The sequence below is a fragment of the Cetorhinus maximus genome, chromosome 2, assembly GCF_964194155.1.
Source record: "Cetorhinus maximus chromosome 2, sCetMax3.hap1.1, whole genome shotgun sequence".
In the NCBI taxonomy this organism is placed as follows: Eukaryota; Metazoa; Chordata; class Chondrichthyes; order Lamniformes; family Cetorhinidae; genus Cetorhinus; species Cetorhinus maximus.
Window position 1 is genome coordinate 209,090,182 of NC_135880.1, and position 13,000 is coordinate 209,103,181.

Here is a 13,000-nt window from a genome sequence, read left to right on the forward strand (position 1 = left end):
GTATAGAAATGAAATGCTGAAGATTGCTCATGAAATTCCAATGAGGGGACATTTAGGAATTAGGAAAACACAGGAAAAGATACAGAGGCTTTATTTGGCCAGGATTGCATAGGGATGTAATCAAATTCTGGACAACACGTCACACATGTCAGGGAACAGGGAAACCACAAGCAGTGATTAAGTCGACACCTCTAATCCCAATACCAGCACTTGAAGAACCTTTTACCAGGGCCATGATTGATTGTGTAGGACCCCTCCCTAAGACTAAAAGTGGAATTTAGTACTTACTGACAATAATGGATGTGTCCACCAGGTTTCCTGAAGCAATACTTTTAAGAAATATTATAACCAAGAAGATTATGGAGGTGTTAAATTAATTTTTTTTTACAATGTATGGTTTACCTAAGGAACTACACTGAGATCAGGGGTAAAAATCTATGTCACAGCTGTTTAAGGAAGTAATGAACAGTTTAGGGGAAAACTGATTAAGTCAACAGCTTGGCATCAAACATTTAAAGCTATGATAAGCGCGTACTGTCAGGATTATCTACAGGATTGGGATAGAGGAATTCCATCCTTGTTATTTGTTATTGGAGACACTCCTAATGCATTGACAGGTTTTAGCCCTTTTGAACTAGTTTATGGTCATGAGGTAAGGGGACAACTGAAATTGATTCATGAGAAATTGGTAGGCCAAAATTCAGAAACTATTCTCCTGGATTACATATCAAATTTCAGGGAAAGATTCAACAGATGATGTGAGTTGGCTAGGGAACATTTAAAGATGTCACAGCACGTAATGAAAATGAAGGCAGACAAGAAACGAGAGCTTGCAGTTTTGTTGCTGGGCAAAAAGTGCTCCTTCTGTTACCAGTACTAGGTGATTCATTAAAGGTTTAGTGGACCTTGCAAGGTTAAGAAGAAATTGAGTGAAGTAAATTATTTAATAAATACTCCAGATAGAAGAAGCAGAGGGTGTGTCATATAAATATGCTTAAAAAGTTCTTTGATAGGGAACAGAAGCAAAAAGAGGTATTAGTGATGGTGGATGATGAAGAAGAGGTAGAAGTGCAGGACTCTGAAATTGATTTTCCTTTGATCAAATTGGATAATGAGGGGGTGCTTGAAAATTCAAATGAAATATTGAGTTACCTTTCAAACAAGTGTCAAAGTGATTTGGAAAAGCTATGGAAGTCACACAAACCTAATTGTGGGAATAAGTTGGCGAAGACAGATTTAGCTATACATGATGTGTCTGTACAAGTTTCATCTTCAACAAAGCAACATCCTTATAGATTAAATCCGGCAATGTTATCACAAATACAAAAATAAATTGACTTCATGCTTCAAAATGATATCATTGAGTCTCATTGCAGCAACTGGAGTTCACCTATTGTGCTGGTGCTGAAACCAGACAGAACACAAATACCGTGCGTGGACTATCGAAAGGTGAATGCGGCGACAAAAGGGTGTTGCTATCCTATACCGTGGTTAGAAAATTGCATTGAGAAAGTGGGACAATCGAAATTTATCACAAAGATTGACATGCTAAACAGATATTAGCTGTTGGAAAGAGCAAGGGAGATATCGGCTTTTCCCCCTGGGATTTAAATGACTCAGCCTTATCCAACTGCTGTGTCATAACAAATTTGAGAGTAGATGAATGAATGAATGGGTAGATGGTAGAGTGGGTAGGCGGGTGCAGAAAGTGGGTATAGTGGCAGGTGGGTGAGGTGTTTGGTGAATAGGGTAGCAGGTGGATCGGCTGGCAAGTGGGTAGATTGGTAGGTGGTGTGCTGGCAAGTGCATGAAGTGGTAAGTGGGTAGAGTGGCAGGTGGGTATGGTGACAGCTGAGTGAGGTGGCAGATTGGTGAAGTGGTACGTGAGTAGGGTGGTTCAGGTGGCAAGTGAGTAGGGTGGCAAGTGGGTGAGGTGGTGGGTATTTAGGATGCTGGTTGGGTAGCATGACAGGTGTGTATGGTGGTCGGTAAGTCGGGTCGCAGGTGCATGAGGCGGTAGGTGGGCAAGTTAGTAGGTGGGTTGAGGGGTAATTGGGTCAGGTTGGAAGGGGTAGTCAGGTCGAGAGCTAGTTGGGTGGAAGGATAGTCAGGTGGTGGGGGTAGTCAGGGTCAGAGGGCAATAGGGTGGTCTGGGGTTAGTATGGTCAGGTTGGGTAATTGGGTCAGGTTGGGGTTAGTCGGGGGGATCAAGGGGGAAGTTGGTGGGGTCAATGTGAGTGATTGGGCGGTGGGGTTTAGCTCTGTAGTTACTCAGGAATTAGATTAGGATTTTTCTGTCTAACATGCCCAGGGTAACTAAGCAGATGAGTACATTGGAATGTCTGAAGTCTCTAACGGTACCTCAGAGTCAGACACTTTTGCCGAGGGTCCCAGGGAGCAGGGAAATTGCCTATCAAAGGTTCAAACTTCCCGGGCAATTCCCAAGGGGGTCAATGTGTTGGGACTTGCGCGGGGTCCCGACACTCATCTTGAATCATATGTCTGGTCTCTGACAATCCAGGGACTGGAAGCTCTGGGCCAACATCATTCAGATTATAATATCAATGTAGAATAGAACGAAGATTTGGGCTTTATAATTGGTTAACATTTTACATTTAACACTTTTGGCTTTACCATTAATGAGACTTACCAATTTTATCTGTATCTAGAAAACAAAGAGTTTGCAGACAACGAGTTTGTAATCTTAACATATTTTCCTTTCCCATGAAGCCTTTTGTAATTCAGTCTCATGATGTGGGTGTTGCTAGCAAGGCCAGTATTTATTGCCCATCCCTAGTTGCTCTTGGGAAGGTGGTGGTTAGGCTTCTTCCTGAAACATTACAGCCCATGTGGTGAAAGCACTTCAACACTGCTGTTAGAGAGGGAGCTCCTTTTCTAACCCAGCAATGATGAAACAATAACAGGTCGGGCTGGTGTATGACGTGGAAGGCAATTTGAAGGGAATAGTGTTCCCATGCACCTATTGCCCATTTCATCCTAGGTGATGGAAACCTGAGAGCTGCTGTTGAAGAAATTTCACTGAAGTGAATGCTCTGAGCAAGGACTTTAAACATCTGAACTGAACTGCATCAGCAGAACTTTGGTCACAGTCTCAAGATACAGGGTAGACCATTTAGGACTGAGATGAGAGGCAATTTCTTCACTCAAAGGGTAGTGAACCTGTGGAATTCTCTACCACAGAAGGCTGTGGAGGCCAATTCACTGAATATATTTAACAAGGAAGTAGATAGATTTCTGGACTCTAAAGGTGTCAGGGGATACAGGGAGAGCATGGGAGTACGGCATTGAGATAGAGGATCAGCCATGATCATATTGAATGGTGGAGCAGGTTCGAAGGGCCAAATGACCTACTCCTGCTCCTATTTTCTATGTTTCTATGTGTAATTGAACTCAGTTACAATCTTTCAATGGCTATATAATAGATCTCTGCAATTTCTAATTTTTGTGCACATAATTATGTTTAGATAACAGAAATATTATTGAAACATATGAATGCTGATATCAAAAACTTGTGAATTTTGATGGTCATAAATGCATATGAAATAGCAGATTAATGAAACTGGGGAGTAACCAGATCCCACATTTTATTTTGATTCATTCATGGGATGTGGGCGTTGCTGGCTAGGCCAGCATTTATTGCCCATCCCTAACTGCCCTTGAGAAGATGGTGGTGAGCTGCCTTCTTGAACCGCTGCAGTCCATGTGGTGTAGGTACACCCACAGTGTTGTTAGGGAGGAAGTTCCAGGATTTAGACCCAGTGACAGTGAAGGAACGGCGATATATTTCCAAGTCAACATGGTGAGTGGCTTGGAGGGGAACTTCCAGGTGGTGGTGTTCTCATGAATCTGCTGCCCTTGTCCTTCTAGATTGTAATGGTCATGAGTTTGGAAGCTGCTGTCCAAGGAGCCTTGGTGAGTTGCTACAGCACATCTTGTGGATGGTACACACTGCTACCACTGTTTGTCAGTGGTGGAGGGTGTGAATGTTTGTGGATGGGGTGCTAATAAAGCCAATGGTGGAAGCCATACCAATCAAGCCAAGGGTGCTTTGTCCTGGATGGTGTCAAGCTTCTTGAGTGTTGTAGGAGCTGCACACATCCAGGCAAGTGGAGAGTATTCCATCACACTCCTGACTTGTGCCTTGTAGCTGGTGGAAAGGCTTTGGGGTGTCAGGTGGTGAGTTACTCACCGCAGGATTCCTAGCCTCTAACCTGCTCTTGTAGCCGCAGTATTTAAATGGCTGGTCCAGATCAGCTCCTGGTCAATGGTCCAACGAAGGTCCTGAGCTGCAATATTATTTAAGTAAATGAGGCAAAACCTCTTCATAAGAAGGTAAGAAATAGGAGCTGGAGGAAGCTATTTGGTCCTTCAATCCTGCTCCAGCCTGATATATCTCAACTCTACCTTCCCACATTAACCCCACATCCCTTAATACCCAGTATCCAAAAATCTATGGAGCTCTTGAACATACAGAACCATTGAGCAACCACAGCTCTCCATAGTGAAGAATTCCAAAGATTTACAGCCCTTTGAGTGAATAAATTTCTTCTCACCTCATCTTAAATTGCTCATCTCTTATTCTGAGGCTGTGACTCCATGTTCTAGATTCCTCAGCTAGCGGGTATATTTTCTTAGCATCTAAAGTGTAATGTTCAATGAGAATGCAGTACATGAGACAAATATTAAGCTAATACTATTAATTCCTGGTCAATTAAATTAATTTAAACTAATTTAAGATAACAAAAGTTCAATGCAGACAGAGTAGGTTAAGTTAGGATTCTCCTTAAATTTGCATGCAGAGACATACAGACCATAATCAGTGTGTAAAACAGTAAAAGCTAGAGAAGCCAGGCACACGTAATTACAGTATGATCAAATTTCCTCCCTCTTTTATTCTCACCTATTGATCCTTGTGCCTGAAGGCACCTGAGCTCCTTATAATATTTCTTTCCACTGAGACCTCCACTGTATTTTCTGTCTATTCGAATGCATTTTATGGAATTAGCATAAGTCACAGGGTGGGGGAGGAGAAATGCTTCCACCATTCTATGCGCTTAATCATTCTAGTGGTCCCTATTATCCAGTCAAGGTAATGATGAGGTTAGTGGCACACACCTTAATATATGCGCAAATCGCATAGCAACTTTACGCTAGGGCAGATGAGGGGTAAAAGCCTGCTGCAGGAAGGCTGCCTCCATTCAACTGGCAGCCTCTTTGTGCTGACAGCCCCTTCAGGGTGGGCGGTGGGTAGGGGCTACACTGGTGACAAAATGCCATCAATCTCACAAAATTGCACATATTTGGGGCCGCAGATGACTACTGCTCCCAGCCCACCCCCCAGGAAAGCTCGTCGGTGGTGGGGTTGTGCTGGTGAGCCACCCCCAAGGTGGGAAAATTCAGCCCATAATTGCTGATTCGGACTCTTGTGCTCTTCATTTCCAAATACTTCAATGTAATAGGTTAAGGAGATACATAGTCGCTTGCCCCATTCACAGATATCTCAGGTATCCTGTGTAGGACAGCACAATGTCCCACTTTCAGCAATTTGCTGTGCAAAATCTCCTGGAAATTAAACAGGTAAGGGCCAACTCTAATGAGCAGCCACAGTAAGTTCTGACTCATCTGTATTAATGTGCATGACTTTTTAGACAGCTTGAAACTTTAGCTTTCATACTTAGAGAAGGAATGTGTTGTAAGTTTGGCCATTTCCTCAGACCATGAACTCTACATGTTTTTTTTTAATTAATTCATGGAATGTGGGCTTCGCTGGCTGGGCCAGTATTTATTGCCCATCCCTAGTTACCCTTGAGAAGGCGGTGGTGAGCTGCCTTCTTGAACCGCTGCAGTCCATGTGGTGTAGGTACACTCACAGTGCCGTTAGGAAAGGAGTTCCAGGATTTTGACCAAGCAACAGTGAAGGAACGGCAATATATTTCCAAGTCAGGATGGTGAGTGACTCGGAGGGGAACCTCCAGGTGGCGGTGTTCCCATCTATCTGCTCCCCTTGTCCTTCTAGATGGTAGTGGTCGTGCATCTATTATTTTGATTGTATCACCACACCCAAATATTTAGGGTCATGTTTATGCCCAAGAAGCAATGTGTTTTCAAGATTATAATTCAAAATAATAATGTGGAAATATGCAAAAGCAAAATACTGCGAATGGCTGAAACCTGAAATAAAAACAACAATGTAATAATGACCGGATAATGACCAGTGGGAGGGAATCATGTGAAGGAATATGTGGTAAATGAAAGGGAAAAGACAAGGCAAGAAAACAAGGCAGTATTAAGGGGAATGATAATCAGAGATTGACAGGAAGGGACAGAGCATACAAATGTAAGTGTACGTCAGCAGATAAAGCCAGAAATTGCAAAAACTGTAAAATGGCAGAACTTAAGTCACCGTATCTGAAGGTGTGTAGCATTCATAACAAAACGGATGAATTGTCAGCACAAATAGAGTAAGTTTTGAAGAGCACTTAAGGACTCTGCAAAGGGACATAGATAGGCTAAGCGAGAATGGGCAAAAATTTGGCAGATGCAGTATAATGTGGGAAAATGTGAGCTTGTCTACTTTGACAGGAAGAATATAAGAGCAGCATATTATTTAAACGGCGAGAAATTGCACAACTCTGGGTACAGAGGGATCTGGATGTACTGGTACATGAATCACAAAATGTCAGTATGCAGGTACAGCAAGTGGTTAGGAAGGAAAATGGAATGTTGTCAATTATTGCCAGGGGAGTGGAATATAAACGTAGGGAAGTTTGTTGTTATTTGTCAGCTGTACAGGTCTTTGGTGAGACCACATCTGGAGTACTGTGTACAAGTTTTGGTCTCCTTACTTAAGAAAGGTGTCACCCTAGGTGAGGGGGACTGAGCTGGCTCCTTTTCTATTCAGCCCCCTCGATTTGTCGACATGAAAGTTTTTAAAATTTCTTTTCCTGATAGATGCTTTTTCCAATCCAAATGTATTTACTTTTTAGTAAGGAGCCAATCGAACCGGTTTTTTTTGAGCCAAAGAAAGAGTAAATTTATTAGTTACCAAACCCGAGGGAGAAAAAATAAGGATGTGATCTCACATACACACACACACCCACACCCACACAGAGATATCAGAAGTAAGAAAGTTAGAGCCTAATAAAAAGATTAAAGAATAGATGATTAAGTCCTTTGCTTGTCTTTGAGATCTAGATTGTTGAAAATTGCAGCCTTTTGAAGATAGTTAGTTTCCGGTAGAATTCTGGAGTGTCTTGGTTCAGATCTGCACTTTGTTTCAAGATACTCTTTTAGCTTCAGAGAGAGAGAGAGAAAGATAGAGAGATCTTTACTGCTCTATTCCAGCAGTGCTTTCAGATGATCGATGTTTCTTTCTCCTCCTCCTGATTCCGCTTAGTAGAGCCAATTTTCAAAACACTTATCTGTAGATACCCAGAAAGGGATTTGGTTAGCATGTCTGGCAGCCATTGTTGCAAACCAAATCATCCCATTTTTTGATCTTTTCACCTCCAAAACCTTTGCCACATTTCAAGATAGAAATCAATAAGAGATGGGGTTATTTTGTCCTCCACAGAGGGTTTTGGATAGAGTCATAGAGGTCTGCAGCACAGAAAAAGGCCCTTCAGCCCATCGAGTCCGCTGGTCAAACAAGTGCCTAACTATTCTAATCCTATTTTCCAGCACTAGGCCCATAGACTTGTATGCCATGGCATCGCAAGTGCACATCCAAAAACTTCTTAAATGTTATGAGGGTTTCTGCCTCTATCACCCTTTCAGGCAGCGAGTTCCAGACTCCCACTACCCACTGGGTGAAAAAGTTCTTCCTCACATCCTCTCTAAACCTCCTGCCCCTTGCCTTAAATCTATGCACCCCCGGTTATTGATAACTTCACCAAGGAGAAAAGTTCCTTCCTGTCTACCCTATCTATGCCCCTCATAATTTTATACACCTCGATTATGGCCCCCCTCAATCTCCTCTGCTCCAAGGAAAATAACCTCAGTCTATCCAATCTCTCCTCATAACTAAAACTCTCCAGCCCAGGCAACATTCTGGTAAATCTCCTCTGCACTCTCTCTAGTGCAATCACACCCTTATGTCTGATGAGTATCTGACTGGTTAGCAGTTCCCATTGTCAAAGTCCAGCCCTTTGCATTTTTAATGTCTTCCTTTCAAGAGAGTCCTGTATGAAATAGACCTTGACACTGCCACCAACACCACACCCCTGCTCCACCACCCCTCCCTCCAACCAGGGTGTGAAATTCCATGCAACGGATCTGCAGTGCAATTCATATAGAAATTTTCCAGAGAAGTGATCAACTTACAATTAGACGTCAGGTGACTCATGGCAGCTATTTTTTGATTAGTGTCTTTTCTTGTATTTTTTAAAGGTTTTCTTTGAACAGTTCAACATGTCTGTGGTTAGCTGGTGAAGTTGTAGGTAGATCTCACTCAGTCATGATCACCCACTGCCCTGACAAAAGATATAATTGCATTAGAAGCTGTTCATGAAAAGGTTCACTCAATTGATTCCTGGGATGATGGGCTTATCTTATGAGGAAAAGTTGGATAGGTTAGGCATGTATCCATTGGGGTTAGAAGATTGAAAGGTGATCTTATTGAAATATATTTAATCCTGAGGGGGCTTGACAAGGCAGATGCTGAAAGGATGTTTCTCTTATGAGAGAAACGAGGACCAGAGGACACCATTTAAAATAAGGGATCTCCCATTTAAGCTGGAGATGAAGAGGATTCTTTTCTCTCAGAGGATCATTAGTCTGGGGAATTCTCTTCTCTAGAGGGCAGTGGAGGCTGGGTCATTGAATATTTTTAAGGCTGAGTTATATAGATTCTTGATTGACAAAGGTGCCAGGGGGTATCAGGGGTGGACAGGAAAGTAGAATTAAGGCCACAATCAGATCAGCCATGATCCTAGGCTCAAGGGGCTCCTAATTTGTATGTTTGTGCCTATGTAAATCTGTTTTTGTGATATTGAATGAGCTAAATATTAGTCAGAACATGGGGAATAACTACCCCACTTTTCTCCAAACCCCTGACTTTTACATCCATATGAGGAGGCTCCCAGGGCCTCAGTTTAATATCTCACCTGAAAGAGAGCACCTCCAGCACTGCAGCTTAAACTCTAGTTTTTGTGCTCAAGTCCTGGTGTTTGGACTTGAACCCTCAGCATTCAGGCACAGATGCAAGAGTGCTAGCAACTGGGCCACGGGTAATGCTAGCAATGCCACACAAACAGGCCCTTTGGCACAGATGGTCTCCACCATTAAGAAAACTTCTCCCAATCTAATTACTTTTTCCCTGTGGCCCTCCTGTGGTGATCAAGTTGTGCCTTAAATGTACCAATGCTATTCGCTTCAAGCACTCCACAAGGTACAGGGTTTTGCATTCTCACCACTCCCTGTGTGACAACATTTCTCTCACATGCTTTATATTGTTTCATTTTTATTTGATTTTGACCAGAATAGGTAAATCTGAACTGATTTCTGTTAATTACTTTCTGGAAGGGATTTGCCTGCCGGTGTATGCATGTGCATGCGAGTGTGTGACCAGAGACGCTACACAAGAAAGTGAATAGATGTAATTCTGACCGGAGGCATCCTACATTAATAGTAACAGAATTTCTCTCCTGGCTGGGTAAACGGTTTATGGACCCAACCTCTTCTGAATCAATACTAGCCAAATTGCGCATTATTTGAAGACAATATTCTTTTTTTATTTTGCAGGTTCTAAGCACACAGATATCACAGATTACAAGCTTGGAGACACATTTGTGATCCTTAATGCTTCAGTCATCAAAAGGTAAGCCTCTTGACAAAGTTATTGCACATTTTCCACTAGAATTTACGATGGAATATTGGTCATTAGTGAGCCCTGGGAGGTAAACAGCTTTGCAGTATTTTTTGCTTTGTTCCCCCCTTAGACTGTGTGAGCCAATGGCATCTATCCTAATGAGTAGTGTTGGCAGCATCAACAGGGACCTGTATCCTGATTTACAGGATGTGCCTGAAAGGCAACTGCTGCACTGCTCAATTCAGAAGGTCCTGAATATGAATAGGCTGAGTGAAGAGCAGGATTCATGTTTGAGGTCCATCTGTAGGAAGAAATCTACTCTTTCTATACCCAAAGCAATTGTTCATGCCAACATCTCTAAAAAAAGGATTACCACATTGCTGGTTGTGGGATCTTGCTGTGTGCAAATTGCTGCTGCTTTTCCAACATGACTGCAGTGACTACGCCTCAAGAAAGTATTTAATTCATTGTAAAGTGCTTTGAGACATCCTGTGGCCTTGAAAGCACTATATAAATGCTTCTCTTTCTTTCGGTTTCATAGAGCTTTAAGATATGCTACAATTTGAAACAGGACATCTCCACATTTCTACATCAGAAATATGGCTAAAATAAAATAATTGTGGGGTCAATGATAAAAGGCATCAAGAAAAACTGGATTGCCCTCAGAGAGGGAGGGAAAAAATAGAACAGGATACACCTGCCACTTTCAGCTATTTACAAATGAAATGGTTACATTTGCAGCTGTATGTGGCCTTCTCGTTCATGTAGGACATTGTGTGATGATACTTAACAAGCAGGGGAAATGTGCAATAAATGAAAGAGAAAAAAATGTATTCTCTAATAATATTGGTGCTTTAACACCATTCCGTTGCCAGTAGATACTCTTTGAAAATTATAGTATTGTAAATTGCCCCATCCTGACTGCTCTGAAGACTTTTAGTGTGATTTCACAGAAATAATCAGGTACGTGTCTAGACTGAGTTACTGCATCGTCATTCATTGATTGCATTGTAGGCTTAATCACGCTTTCTGCCAATTGTGCCACTTTCATTAACACGATTGAGGTTTCATCTGAGGATGGTTCAGTGGCAGTAGAGAGTGAGCAATCATCCAATCAAAATGCAAATATTTCACAACCATGCCAAGCCTTCATTCATGGCATGCCATCGACCGACAATACTGCCTCAAAGTTATGCACTGCACAGCAATCTTCCTTCAATTTTCATGCTTGCTATTTTAAGACAACGACCTACAGTTATGTCAGTTTACAAACACACACACAAACACACACACACACATACAAACAAACATACAAGCACACACAAACACATGCAGGTACGAACACACAGACAGACATACATACACACAAACACACAATTTTTGTGGCATTTCTGTGTTTTCCTCAACAACGATTCAGTCTTGATTCCAAAACAGAGGGTGTTTGAAAATACAGCCAATCTCAAATTCAGACATTCAGAGCCTGGGATTAAGTTGTAGACTATGGGCTGTGTGACTAAAAGAACTCAGATACAATTCCTCCCCCACTCACCTCTCTTTTCCTTATTCGGTACCTAAACAATCTTGCAATAGTACAAGATATTTTTTCCTCTATTTGTAGTGTCCACGGGGAAGGTGACATTCATGGGCCCTTTTTTTTAATAGTACTCAAATAGCTGAATTCAAACTTGTAAACAAAATAAATTATCTTAATAAATGTAATATAAATTTAACAAATAATTATGTGTTGCTGAAGATAATGAACAAAAATGGCTCAGTGCTATATTGCACGGCAGGCAAACCATCCTGAACAGCAATCAAACATTTTCTGATGTCTCTTGGCAACAAAACAAAGTATTATTCAAGTCCATGCCATAACTAAATAAAATAAAAGAATGTGGTATTTACCATATTCCAATTTTATCAGGTCATTGCTGATTGAAATGCTGTACAAATAGTAATATATATTCTGATGCTTATCACATACTGTCTCTGTTGACTGAGGTAAAGTGTGTCTTTATTAACAGCATTGAAAAATGCTATCCATGAGCACTATAATATGTTTTCGATCTAGAAGAGCACGCTGTTAAATGGGGTGCACTGTATTTCTAAATTTCAAAATAGGGTAAATTCCATAAGCTGCTTTGCATACTTAACATAGACAAAAAAAATGTGAGAGTGTTGTAGTGCAGAGAAACTGATGCAAAAAGATTTAGAAGACGTGCTCAGAGAAATTCAAAGGTATTTCTTCTGGTTGCTATGGTACTGGAGTGAAACAGGCTCTTGGGGAACCAGAGAAATGGGATGGGCTCCATATGGTTGACCTGTTCATGTTAGCGCCAGAGGCAGTTTTCAGAAAAACAAACTGAAGGCCATTAGAATATTCCAATTTATTTGTACTAGGTCGTGTATTGTTTTCCACCAACATGGAATGAGATCAATCTTCATCCTTCCTTCACCCACCTAAAAAGTCTCTGACCCTTTATAAGCTCCATGAACATTCTTCGCACTGTTTTTTTTGTCATGTTTTTGACATCATTATTTTTACTAGTGTTTTATTTAAAGAACTTTTTTCTTTGTGCAGTATCCAAGAATTATGAGGAACTTAAACTAGGTGAATAATCTGCCAATGCAATGGAAAGCCGAATATAACTGAAGCATTTTTAAGAATTGAACACAATAGAAGTATTGTAAAAGAGGGTATGCGAAAAGAGAGCCCTGTCACAAGGCCTGCAGCGAAGGAAGAGGGTGCCCCAGCACTATCTACTCAGAACAACTGGGGATCGACAACGAATGTGGACTTGCGAGTATTACCCACAGCCCAATACATTTTTTTTAAAAGTTCTTAACCACACAAAATTTCACAAGATTTTGGGGAGTAAAAAGATGTTTAAAGTGAAGATTTCCAAGGTAGTCAACAAGTTAAGTTAAAATTAACAATCAGAGTTAGCTTTGAAGTGCCCCAAATACACGTGAAGCATTCTAATTACTGTTTCATGGCTGATGAAGAGATGCCAGTGAGATCAGCAGGAACCATGGCCAGGTTACCTACCATTGTACCACCAATCATATCTGCATGGTCTGGTAAGTTCCTCTGGCAATGCTGATGGGAACTGGCTTGTGGCCTCCAAGTTAACACGAACCTTTGTAACCTGAACCATAGGGACAAGGCAG